This window comes from Zonotrichia albicollis, chromosome W (assembly GCF_047830755.1).
Source record: "Zonotrichia albicollis isolate bZonAlb1 chromosome W, bZonAlb1.hap1, whole genome shotgun sequence".
Lineage (NCBI taxonomy): Eukaryota > Metazoa > Chordata > Aves > Passeriformes > Passerellidae > Zonotrichia > Zonotrichia albicollis.
Genome location: NC_133859.1, coordinates 17,876,925 through 17,889,749, shown reverse-complemented (window position 1 = coordinate 17,889,749; position 12,825 = coordinate 17,876,925). Strand labels below are relative to the sequence as shown.

Here is a 12,825-nt window from a genome sequence, read left to right as displayed (position 1 = left end):
GCTTATAAGACTTGTTCATAGCTCAATAAAAGAAAAATAAGAGCAAAGTTTAGTGATGTTGGGGCAGGTGTGCCAGTTCTTTCTCCGTATGACTGGAATATGAGACCTGCTGTCTAAATGAATACTTCTCTTTTTATTTCTCTTTGTCACAGGGACTTCTTGCCTGGGGGCAGAAGAAATTACACAGTCCAAGTTCAGCTAAGGTACCTTTTTCATAGTGTTCTCTTACAACTTTTTATTGGCTAATGTAACATAAGATGTTTGTGGGGACATATAAATGTGGTGACACTTAAAAATTATGCTTTTTCTTTTTGGGGATATAGGTTATGCCTAGCAGAGACAAGCTGCCTTCAAGAAGATAATTACCCTAATAGTTTGTGTACTAAAGTAAATGGGAAGCTGTTTCCATTGCCAGTAAGCTTGTTTGTATGACTTGCATTGTGTCTGTGTTATCTGTAACATTAGCTTGCTAAAACAGTCAAGCTGTTTATTATCATTTAAATTTCTCTGGCTACTGTTAGGTATATAGTTTGTATGTTGGCTGTGTGAGATAGCCATTACTACTGTTAATCATGTTACAGACACTGCATGGAGTAATTGTGTTTTAGCCACCTATAACAAACCTAATCTATTGCAGTTAACAAAATATATCAAAACCAAACCAGTGTCTGCATGAAGAATCCTCCTTCTAGCTATTCAAATTTAGTTTGACTTGCTTGGTAGTAGCCCTCACTTGTTTATATTTGTGATTGGCTTGAGTTCCTTCTTGTTGTAAGGGAATGGTATCACCTTCTTGTGTACAAATTTGTATGCTGCTCTGCATCTGTCTGGTTAGTGCAGAATTCATTGCGTGAATGAAGAACAGACACGTCTTAGGGTTCTTAGCATTTCCTGATACTAAAACAGAACAGTGTTGGAAGTCATACACTTCACTGGTTTCTGATGTTTAAAAACTAGTACATTGGCACGGTTATCTCAAGGCATAATATATATACATATATACAAAAAGGTAAAAGCTCCTCATTATTCTTTAAAAAAATCTCTGGAATGGGTATCTCTGTACAATAGAACAGAAAAACTCTTATACAACCTGTTCTGAAATGGTTCTGGAAGCTACTGAAGATGGAAAATGTAGTAGTACTGAGGTTTTTTCTTCAGCAGTGGGTTTGGAAAAATGCTGTGTGGAGAGAGAAGGTATGAACCCTCTTTTTTATAAGGTCTGTCACCACCTTTGTGTGTCAGATGTATTGTCCTGTATGCTCCCTCCTGCATTTTCAACCCATGACTGGTTTTTTTGCCTTTACTCATCTTAAATGAGACTCTTCAGTTTCTCTTCCTCCTACTTCTTTAGCCATTGCATCACTGTTCTTCTGTCTGTCTACAGTGTGTAAGAAGGCTTCTTTCATATTTTTTCTAGTCTGTATTTTTTGCAAATGCCAGTTATGTTCTCTGATAAGCTTGAGGATTTTCTCCTTTCTTATGCAGATTGTCTTCTTTTCTTTAAGCAAGGAACAAAAAAAAAAATTGGTCTGATATTATCTTATGGACATCAATGTCTGCTGATGCCTTGTCTTGTTAATATAGTTTATGTCCTGCGATGCTGTCTTATACTCTTCATTTTGTACATAACATATGTCACAGTGTTAGCAAAAACTGTTTATAATTTTGGATTATTGCTTTGCTTTAGATCTAAATCCTGTAGGTTCTTCCTGCACATCAGGATTCTTTAATTTCTTCATCTGAACTTTAGGTGAGAAAGTGAATAAATTATTGCCTTGGCAACTTCCTTTCCTCTCCTTCAGTATGAGCTGAATGATAAATGCAATCTCAGTCCAAGTACTTCTGCCAACATTTTCTGTTGATTTTTGTCACTGCCTGTATCCCTCTGGTGGTTCCTTTCTGTTGCAGGAAATGCAAGATAACTTCTTTGTCTCAAAGACCACTATTGTCCAACTCAGTAGTGTTGGTGTTAAATAATTAATCAGTGATGCCAGCCTCTATTGCCAACTTGCACAGTTCTTAAGTGAGTATTGTTCTGCCTTTCCCTAGTATAGAAGTTGATGCGTCTGCAGATGTCTGTAAATTATTCTTGGTTGTTTCCTTGTCTGCAGTCCTCACCAGAAACTCCAGAAAAATGCTGCCAGTGTACCAGTAGTGATTCAGGTTGTGCCAACTCATGTTAACATGGTATTTCCTTGTATTCATACAACTATCTGTGTCCTCCTTTTATAGTGTTGGTTCTGACTTAAAAGGAGTAAATGTAGAGTCTTGCATGCTGCTATCTTGGTAAGTAACAAGGTTTTTATACATGATGAACTAAAAATGCAAGAGTTGAATGGTGGGTGCTGCTGCCTCTTATCTGTTCCCAACAAACCTTTCCTGTAGAAAAGCAGGTTGGGTTAACATTCAAGCAACACAGTCAGATCCACACACAACACTCACCACAGCTGGCTCAGCAAGAGAGGCAGAAGGCTCTTTTGAGGGTATGTTCCAGCAGAGGTTTATTACATGGAGGCTGAAGGAAACCCAGGCAAAAGAGGAAGAGCATATGCTCTGAACAGTTTAAGAATGGAAAGGGATGAGAGGGCGGAGCTAAGGGCAGGGCAAAGGGGATTGGTCTCCAGGGAAGAGGGGGCAGCCACCAGGGGTACCCAACTAATGAGGAAACAGAGAAAGGAGAAACCATGGTAGGTTGTGAAATATAGGGATCAGTGAGAGAGAGGTCCATGGGAGAGTCTTGTCTTTTCCCACAGGAGGAATGAATTTTATGGTCTTTCCAGGGCAATGTGCTTGGGAATTGGCTGAGGAGAGAGAGTTCATGGGATGCTACAATGAACTACAGCAGGTGGTTCTCCTGTTGACGCCTTTGTAGGCAAGACAGAATGTAAAAGTTCAAAAGGTAATTTGCTTTTCTTAGGGAACCTCCATAAACCACTGCAGGTCTCTTTCAAAGGCTAAAATCAAATATGTCAGGGAAGGCTGGAAATAGCCAGATATAAAGGGCAATCATGTTTTCTGTTGATAGATTTTTCTGGCTATTGCAGGCAATACCTGCTTTGACTAATAAGGTTCTTGAAACAAGTGTGGAAGACTTAAAGAAACAAATAATGTTGGGACTTGCTAGGCACTAGATTTGGCAGCCTAACTAAACAGTGCTAGACCATGCTGGTTGAGATAGGCAAGCAGAGTGTTCTTAACTCCTGGAAGACCAGGAAAGGAAGGTTTTAAGTTGTTCTAGGAGTACAAGATTGAATCTGTTCTCAAGGTCATTGTGGAAGAAAACATCAAAAGCTTGACTGAAATGAAGCATGTGCACTGCAGAGTCTCTCTAAAAAAAAAAAAAAAAAAAAAAAAAGAAAAAAATTGAGAAATATGAGAAATATGAGAAATACAAGAGAACTTGCTTTCTTTCTCTCTTGAAAGCAACATGATTTCATTTTTAGGTTGGAGGCCAGCAGGGTTACTGTGGCTGGTACAGTATGGGGGGAAATACTCTCCTGAATATTGCAGGAATGGTGTGTTTGTCCACATAAGCTGATAATGTCACCATAGTAGAGAAAGGCCTACTACACCAAAGCAATAGGGATATATACCCTATAAATGGCAGAAGTTCTTACGTCTGATTAAAGAAAAGGCAAATAATTTCTTCTTTTAAATGTGAAATTATCAGTAGTTTCCTTTAATCTGCTGCCTCTATGTTCTGTGATGAAGTCCACATGGTAAGGTCCCTAATAGCTACTGGGTCACTCATCTGGGGTAAGAACAATAAAAGGCAGTGATTATCCTATGGTATACTTGTCTAGTTAGTGGATGCCCTGGTTTAGGGCAAATTTTGGGAGGAAACCTCCGAAGGAGTCTCCTCTAAAAAGTCGATTTCAGCGGTCCTCTCCCCCAAACAGTTCAGGAGAATAATATCCTTGGAGAAAAGTGGGAAAACTTTATTTAACAAGCAAAGTATTCACAAGCATGAAAAAGAAATAATATTAAACAATAAAACCTCTCACTGTTCTGAAGAGATGGCAAATTCAGAAAATCCTTCTGCAGTTCAGAGAGAGTCCTCTGGTGCTGGAATGCAGCATCCTGGGCCCCTGGTGGGCCACAGGTGTTAGCTCCCAGTGTTATTCTGGGTTTTCAGTCCAGAGCAGATTGAAACAGTGATTTGCGAAATAAGGACTTTACAATTAAAATTGTAAAGCAGGTATGTTTTATTCCAGCTGGGACACATGGGAGATATTTCCACCAAAGACATGCCTGCCTGTTGAGACAGATTTCAGGTTTAAATACACATTGATCCCCCAAGCCCACACCTCCCTGCCTGCCCATTTCCCGCCCAGAGTCTTTGGTGGTGCCATGCCTCCTGGTGGTCGTGGGTGGGCGTCTTTGATGAAGTAACATCATCTTCTTTGATGTTCGCTGCTTGACCCTTCCTTCTGGGCAGGTGCAGTGGAGGTTTGGCTTTCTCTCAGGTCAGTTTGTCCTGGCCAAAACCAGGAGCCTGGTTCTTGCTGGCTCCTTAAGCAAAAGGTTCTGCTTTATGTGTTTCAACAATACCTGAGTCTTGCTTTACTGAGTGTTGGAGTTTTTTAAATCTTTATGGCCTTTACCCGGTAACTAAATTCTTATGTATTCTGTTACAAGTTGTCTCTATCTAGCAAGTTACATTCCTATGTGTCCTGGGTACAAGCTGTATCTGCTTGCTAAACATTTTCTCTTTTCCCCATCACCTGCCTAAGTATATTATATGCCTCTAAAATTCTGTGTTTTCATAAGCATATGTGTTTCCCATATCAACAGTTCCAGGAAAAAAGACACAGTCTTGGGAAAAATTTCCTTGATTCAACTTATGAGGAAAACGAGCAAAAAAATAAAGAAAAACTCCCTGTTTCTCCCTCTCTCTCTGCAAAAGCCAAGAACTCTGAGAGAGCACTGAGAGACTTATCACTCTCTCGCTGTCCAAGTTCGGCAGCACAGTGAGAAAAGGAATTCCGGGGGAGTAAATTGAAGCTTCTACAGACAAACTGCGTGCCACTGCTTCCCCCTCCCTTCACTCTCAGGTCTAGTCTTAAAAGCCCAAAACTCAATATCCAGCATAAGCAGAACAGATGACTGGGGATACAAGCATCATAATATCACCCTAGGACAGTGGAAGAGGCTCTTTATTTCTGGGTTTTATTTTCAGACTTAGGGTCTTTCACAGTAACTCTTTTCCCAAGCAATAGGCTGTGAATGTGTGTGTTTCTCTGGGTAAAAAAATATATACATGTGAATGTTTTTACAGCATATCCTTTCTGGGAGTTTCTTGTATAGAACAATACTGTCTTGAACTAAATAAAATCTGGTGGTCAGTTCTGTGTAAGGCATAGAGCTGTAATCTTTTATTGGCATTTTTCCAGTGCAGGATGAGTTTTTGAAATGAGTGGACTACAGGCTGTCTATATGAACTCAGAACAGATTCTCAGTTCCTATTGCAGACTGGCTTGCTTTCATCATGACAGATGCAGGGTGAGATGAATAAGCTGCAGTTAGGCCATGTGCTCCTTCAGATAGCACAAGTACTTTTCTGCTCCTGATACACTGGAGATTATGTGCTTGCCTAGAAGCAAAAGGGAACTGGATGACTCCCGATTCAATTTGTAAGCATCACTTATGAAATAAAACTACAGACAAAAGTTGTCCAGGTTATGAAATTTTTCACTAAAACTGAGCAAACAATATCTAGTTTATTTTGTTTCTGCAGACAACAGCAAAGCCTATTATTCCCTGTCCATGGTGAGGGGGTTGAAACTAGATGATCTTTAAAGTTGTTTCCAACACAAACCATTCTATGATTCTATGATCTCTTAAATACAGCTGATATTCCATGTGCAGCCCTTCTTTAGGGACCTTGGCAGAGGACAGATGGCAACTCGTAGCTAACTGGGCCAGGTGTAGTTGATGCAAGGCAAAGCAGGCACCAAGGAGATGTGGAGCTCTTGGAAGAAGACTTGTTTTTTACATAGAATCACTGAAGTGTTTTCTGGGTGTGAAACACTGAGTTAACTCTTCATGACTTGCTGTGTTTGTCACTAAGGCTGTATCCTTGTGATGTTCCACTCTTTTTCAATGTGTGTGTATGTGGGAAAAAAGCAAGCATCAATATTACTTTTTATTTTTTCACTGAACTTGGACCCAAGCTGTGTTCTTTCACCTTTTCAGCATTTCTATAAAACCTCTTAAAACAAAAAATGCCTTATAATTGTTGTTGACTTACAGTGCTATACTGTCAAAGATTGTTATTTTTCAGATTGTGTTGGATTTGGTCTCCAGCCTAGAGATCCTCTAGGTTTACCTGCTTCCCTAAGATCTGTTTAAAACTTACAAGTCTCTGTCAGAAGGTTTCAGAGTGCAGCAGGGAGACTTGGTAACACGTTAATTGTTCTTTCTTCCTATAGGGATATGCTCCACCACAAAAAAATGGAATTGAACAGAAGCAACCTGGTCGCCCCTTAAATATAACACCTCTAGTTAGGTTGTCATCAGCAGTGCCAAACCAGATTTCCATTTCCTGGGCTTCTGAAATTGGAAAGGTAATCTGCATGTTGTGTAGAATGTGGGAAGCTGTCTAAATAACCTCATCTAGCATTTCTTCTTTCCTGCTGCCTGATGTTGCTGGCAATGCATACACCAGCAAGTGTTTGGTATTAGGTGGCTGAACTTATCAGTGCCAGGAAACAAAATTTGCTCCAGAACTATTGTACTTTTCAGTAACATAAATATGATTCACATACAGATGATAAAGACTTCCTTATAGAATTCACATTAGAAAGCCTGCTGTTAGGGGTTGCCTGAAGTGAGTGTCAAAAATAACAAGTTCCTTTTGTGGTGTAAATAGTACAAAACAGTTCAGACATGACAAAATAACAAAAGGAAGACCTAATTGCTGAATTAAACAGGGCAGGAAACTTTTTCTCCTTTTAATGCCTTTATTAAAAGTGATCAGCTCAAGATTGGGCAGCTCGAGGGGTCTGCAGTCTCCGTCGTCTCTCCCAGGGTGACTCGCAGGAGAAGGATACGCGCAGCTTTGTCCACTAGGGGCAGAGCTGGGGGTCCAGTCCTCATGGGAGCTGTTTTGGGCGTGGTGACCCAGATGTTGAATTCTCGGCTTCTGTCCTCTCCCAGTCCCAGTCTGAGAGGACTCTCCCGCTCAGGGTGCGGGGCAACGAAGGTTTTCAGCATCTCTGCAGGCTCAGCACTCCGCTCCTCATGTCTAGACATCACTCTAATTTCCTAACTCTATATTGGGTCCTTGTTTTGGGGGTCTTTTCAGTAAGTTTGGAGTAGTAGCCTCTCATGGCATGCTGGTCCTGAAGTTATTTTGCATGTCTCCCTCCCACATTTCATCTTTTCTCCTCACTGTCTGGGGAGGTCCACGCCCTTCACCATCTCGTCTAGGGAGAAGAGCCATCAACCCAGCCCCAGCCAGGGCCCTCACCGATACAAATAAGAACCATTTAACAACAACGACTTGTAATTATCATAACAAACAGGTAGCACTTCAGCACCAACAGTGGTCTGCCTAGTTTTTGTAACTTTTTTCTTCAAAAAAAAATTGGCAGTTTTTTTGTTCATAACACTGACTTCTTTGTAGCCTGATGGTGTGAAAAATGAAATTATGTAGGCATATATTCTAAGGCATGTTTCTTGGTATCTGTTGGAATTGTCCATTGGAGAAAACTTTTTAAACTTATCACTGTGAGAAATCATATTCGCTTTCAAAAAATTTAAAAGGTTTATGAAAACCTTATCAAAAATACAACAGAAGACTGAATAAAGAAAATATTATGGCACTGGGAGCAAAGGATTTTTTTCCCAGCATGTGCTCATCCACACAGTGGAGGTTTTGCCTTTTAATCCTTTAGCCCCTTCCAAAGTTCTGTCCATCAACTCTTTCTTCACTGTCCAGTGGTGTTTACTTCCTTAAATCTTGATTGGAGGTCAGATGTTGCCATAGTAACAAGCCGACCCTCCCAAATGTCCCAAACCCAGGCCACCCCCTGATAACAACGCAAGGGAGGGTAAAACACAAGTCTATAAAACTACTCTTAACATATATACATTATATTTGCCTTTTAATTGTGAGAGTCAATCATCGCATTACTCATCTATCACATCACTAATCATAGCTGAAAAGAAATTGGCCTTTAAAATGGCTGTGTGGTTGTTTAGAAATCTACCTATGGATTTTTTAAAGATAGAAAAGGACAGTGGGAAATTTCTGAATTCATCTTATGTTTAAATAATGTTTGCAGCAGCCCTTCAAGCTGTTGCTAAGTCAAGAACTACTTATTCCTATGTGACTATTTGTATAAATGTCCTGGTTTAGCAATGGTACTCCCCAATTTAGTGCTCCCCTGGAGACCTTCAAAACCTGCCACTCGCTCCCCTGCTTTCCTTTCCCCCTCCGCTGCTGCAGGCTGGAGTGGAGAAATGAAGGCACAAAAGGTAAAGATCATGGGTTGAGATAAGAACAACTTACTGAAAAATGCAATGAGATGAGAGGGAGCCATCTGGTTGTCGGGGAGTTTCTGTGTGAATTGTTCTTGTACCTTCAGTCATTAGTATTGTTGCTGTTACTGTTCTTTTTCTTATCTCATTGCTACATAATTTCAGCTAAAATAATAAAGCCAGCTGCACTCCTCCCCCTTCTCCATGGTTACTTCTTTTGTCTCTCTTAAGTATCAGTCATTATTGTTTCTTAGCAACAAAATGGGAGAAAATTCCCTAAGAGAAAGAAAATAAAAAGAAAAAAAACCTGACCTCCAACATTCTTAGTTAAGTCATAAATCCAGTAGGACAATTGAATTTGATTGGCAGGAGAATTCTGGCAGAGTATTGGAGTCTTTCCCAGTAATGAAGTCATCTGTCTGCTTTTCATAACTATTAGGCAAAAGTCACGTGTGGTTTTTTTGCTGGATGCTACAACTAGTGTAAATAGTAATCTGTTGTCATAGTGGAAGTACTGTATGAAATCAACATTTAATCATCAATCACTCTTTTTGTAGAATTACTCCATGTCTGTGTATCTCGTTCGCCAGCTCACTTCAGCTATGCTTTTACAGAGGTTAAAAATGAAAGGTATCAGAAACCCCGATCATTCCAGAGCACTAAGTAAGTCTAATTAATTTGCTTGTCTATACTTTTTGAGGATGGCTGGTGGCTCTTTAAACCTAGAATTTGTAATACTTCAAGAATTTGCATAATTTTGAGAAGAAAGCCCATGCCCAGAGTATCAAAGGTTCCCTTTGCTGTTACTGAGGCATCACACACTTTTTCAGCGAGGGTCCCTGTGCTGGTAAGGAGCACACCATCTGAAATGAATACCATGGACATGACTTACTGTGGTGAGCTGTGAGGTGGAAGTAGATTGTTATACATGATCAAATTGGGAACCAAATTTATTAAAAAATTGACAAAGATTTATTAGGTCAATTTAAAAAAATAGAAAATTTGAAATCCCACCACAACCAAGACAGCATCAGCCCCAGGTGCAGCCGCTGGGTGCCCTTTGGGATCCTGCTGACAGAACAACAGCGTTCCCCCGAAAGGTACACCCCGAGTGCTTCCAGCAGCCTGCTTGAAATAAACAGGGCCAGGAGACTTCTTCTCCTTTTTAATGCCTTTATTAAAAGTGATCAGCTCAGGATTGGGCGGCTTGGCAGGGCTGCAGTCCCCGTCGCGTCTCCCAGGGCGACTCAGAGGAGGAGGATATGCGCAGCTCTGTCCACTAGGGGCAGAGCCGGGGGATCCAGTCCTCGTGGGAGCCTCTAGGGCGTGATGTCCCCGTCAGATGTTACTTTGGCCGTGCGGTCCCCCTCAGTCTCGGTGCTGGGGATGACTCCCATGGTCAGGGTGAGAGGGACTCCGCATCTCTGCAGGCTCAGCAATCGGCTCCTCATGTCCAGACATCACTTTAGTCTCTCAATTCTTATTTGAGACAGACTAGGGATCCATCCTGAATTAGGTGAAGTGTCTAACAATGGTGAAAAGTCAAACGGCCAAAGCTGAAGGAAAAACTCGCATGCCGAGACAGCAAGGAGACGGAGAAAGAAAAACAGAAAAGACCACGAGGTCAATTTGCCCTGACCTAGAAATTCCTTTGATAAAGAAGAACTGGTGCTAAGTGTCATGAGGGATGAATATGTATGAACTTATTGTGAAACTGTATGCATATGCATTTGGAAGGGGGATAAAAGGAGGTGTGAAATCTTCAGGGGTACGCATGCCTTTTTAGGAGGATTTTCTCCGTGTGTGTCCGACGTCGTAAATAAACATACCGAGCTTTACAACTTTTATAAAGTTGTGAAGTTTCTTCTTTTCTCTGCAAAACAGTTGTTTTTGGGGTTTTCTCGTTGCATTTCGAGTCGTGGTCCCACAAAGCATTCTGGACTTTGGAGTCACTTTGCATAACCCCCCCCACCCTCTCAGGTGTCTTACCTATGCTGTAAGAGAGCACTACCTCGGGGAAGGGCCATCCACCCCACCCAGCCAGGTCTTTTACTAATACAAAAGAGGAGACAAGCCTCAACGACCCGGTATTACAATAACAAAGCACTAAGAACCCTGGCAGAGACAGATCTGGCTGCGTCCCTGTAACTCTTTCTCACAAAAAAAATATTAACTGAATTTTTGTTCATAACAGTCCCCCCTCTTTTTCTGTGATCGAGCTTAAATTCTTAAGCTCGCATCAACTCACAATTTTTTGTTTTGAATCTACTATAAATCTCTTGTGCACTTTGGTAATCATGGTTACTTAACCTTGTTACTTTTCTTGGTTTTTTCAGGTTGGTTTGTACAGCCAATACTGTTTTACTAAAACAGATAAATAAGCATAGTAAAAAGTGCAATCCTCCAAGTCTACACACAGTGAGAAAAACCACCTTTTCCCATACATATTTTCTGAAATCTCTAAGTTCTCCCACCCACTGGGATCAAGCGTAGGAGTTTGATCTTGATTATTTACACATGCCAATCTTATTTCGTTTGAAATGTCCCTAATAATTGAATTCTTTATTTTTAATACTGCCTGGAGCCAGATGACTTTGTTCAACACAGATATTGGGATCTGAACTTGGCTTCTACAATTTTGGATTTTCTCAATTTCTATTTCACTTTCCCGGTTTTGTTTAATTTCTCCCAAATCATTATATATAGGAACTCCCAAACTTGATCCAGTTTCTTTGGGTAATAAGAAAATTGGTTTTATCACCCTAGCAATGCAGTTGCCAGATGAAATCAAACTTAGGGGTTTAGAGCTCCCCTGAAATGTGTTCCAAAAGGGGTTTATCTCTTTTCCAGTACACTCATATAAATACTTGCAACAAACAATTTTTCTTACCATTTTCACCATTTCTTTGCTTTTCACTAGATCTGCTGAGCTTGTTTCAGCAGCATCACATTCAAAGCACAACCAGGTTTCTCCTATAGGGCACTCTCCTAGGAGTGGCTGCCTAAAAGTGGCAGTATTCTGGGCTATCCAATACACTCTCTTATTTTTCTGATAAAGGACCAATTGGGAGGGGTTAACACAATGAGGGTTAGAACTGATGTGGACTCTAGACAAGGAGCTCACTTCCTCTTCATAGCGGGGTTGGTAGTATTCACTGCACGGCTCTCCTGGGCTCCCCAGGGCACCACCAGCAACCAGAGCCATCATTACTACCCTTCCCAAGAGTCCGGTATGGGTCATCATTCACAGCCTGCCCACCCGGCCTTGCCTCTTGGGGAATTTTTTTACTGAGGAGAAGCTTCCAAGCTCTTTAGAGTCCCTTCTACCCACTTCTCTGGTTAAACCTCTCTTGGTCTGTTCCCTACAAATTTTAGTTTCCCCCCCAGGGGAGTGTTCTGTAGAGGATTAACCTGGAGTCTTTAGAAATATATATTGGGGAACTTAAACCAGAATTACTTATTTACAGCCTTAAACTTTTTACCAACATTGTTTACACAGAACAGTTTTGAAACATTTTAAGCAATATTAGAACTCTGATACTAATTTTTCCTATACAGTTCAGTCTTTTTGACTCTTCCTCTTGAGAGTCAACTTTAAATCTCAGTATACTCAGGTGAATTAACTTGTGATGCAGATGAATCCTTATCCCGTGCCCGGAGGTGAGTGCTTTGGACTCTGGCCCAATGCCAGAGGGAAAAACTGGGAGTCTGGCCCAATGCCAGAATGCCAGAGTGAAAAAAAACTGATGTTGAATCTTGGTCTATTGCCAGGGGGTGAGAGTGACTAACATAGTTTACACAAAACAGTCTTGAAACATTTTACTAATGTCTTCCCATACAGTTCAGTCTTCTTGACTCTTCCTTTTAAGAGTCAACTTTAAATCCTTTGGTCCTTTTATCACAGTATACTCAGGTGATTTAGTTTGTGTAGCAGATGAATCTTGTCCAGCGCTGGGGAGTGAGAGTGGTGTGGACTCGGGTCCAATGCCAGAGGGAAAGGCTGATGCTTTTTTCTGGTCCCATACCTGGGGGTGAGACTGGCCCTTTTATTCTTGTAATATGAGTCCAACCTTTTTCTTTGGTCCGCACAGCTGAATTAGTGATCAGGAGCACCTGGAAGGGGCCTTCAAATTTAGGCATTAGTGTTCCCGTATTCCATGATTTTATCAAAACCCAATCTCCTGGGCTAATATTGTGAACTTTTGTGTCAAGAGGGGAAGTTTGAGGAAGGTATCCTTTCTTTCTAAGTCCTTCCAGAGTTCTTCCAATTATTTCTAAATACTTTCTGGTAGCTCCTTCCCCTTCCAGATAGTCTCCTGTGCTATAAGGTGTTAGCAAGAA

The 12,825-nt window shown here is 41.0% G+C and overlaps 1 pseudogene; it reads left to right on the top strand.

Moving 5' to 3' along the window:
• LOC141725202 (E3 SUMO-protein ligase PIAS2-like) overlaps positions 1–12,825 on the top strand; it is a 73,176-nt pseudogene that overhangs the window by 39,752 nt on the left and 20,599 nt on the right.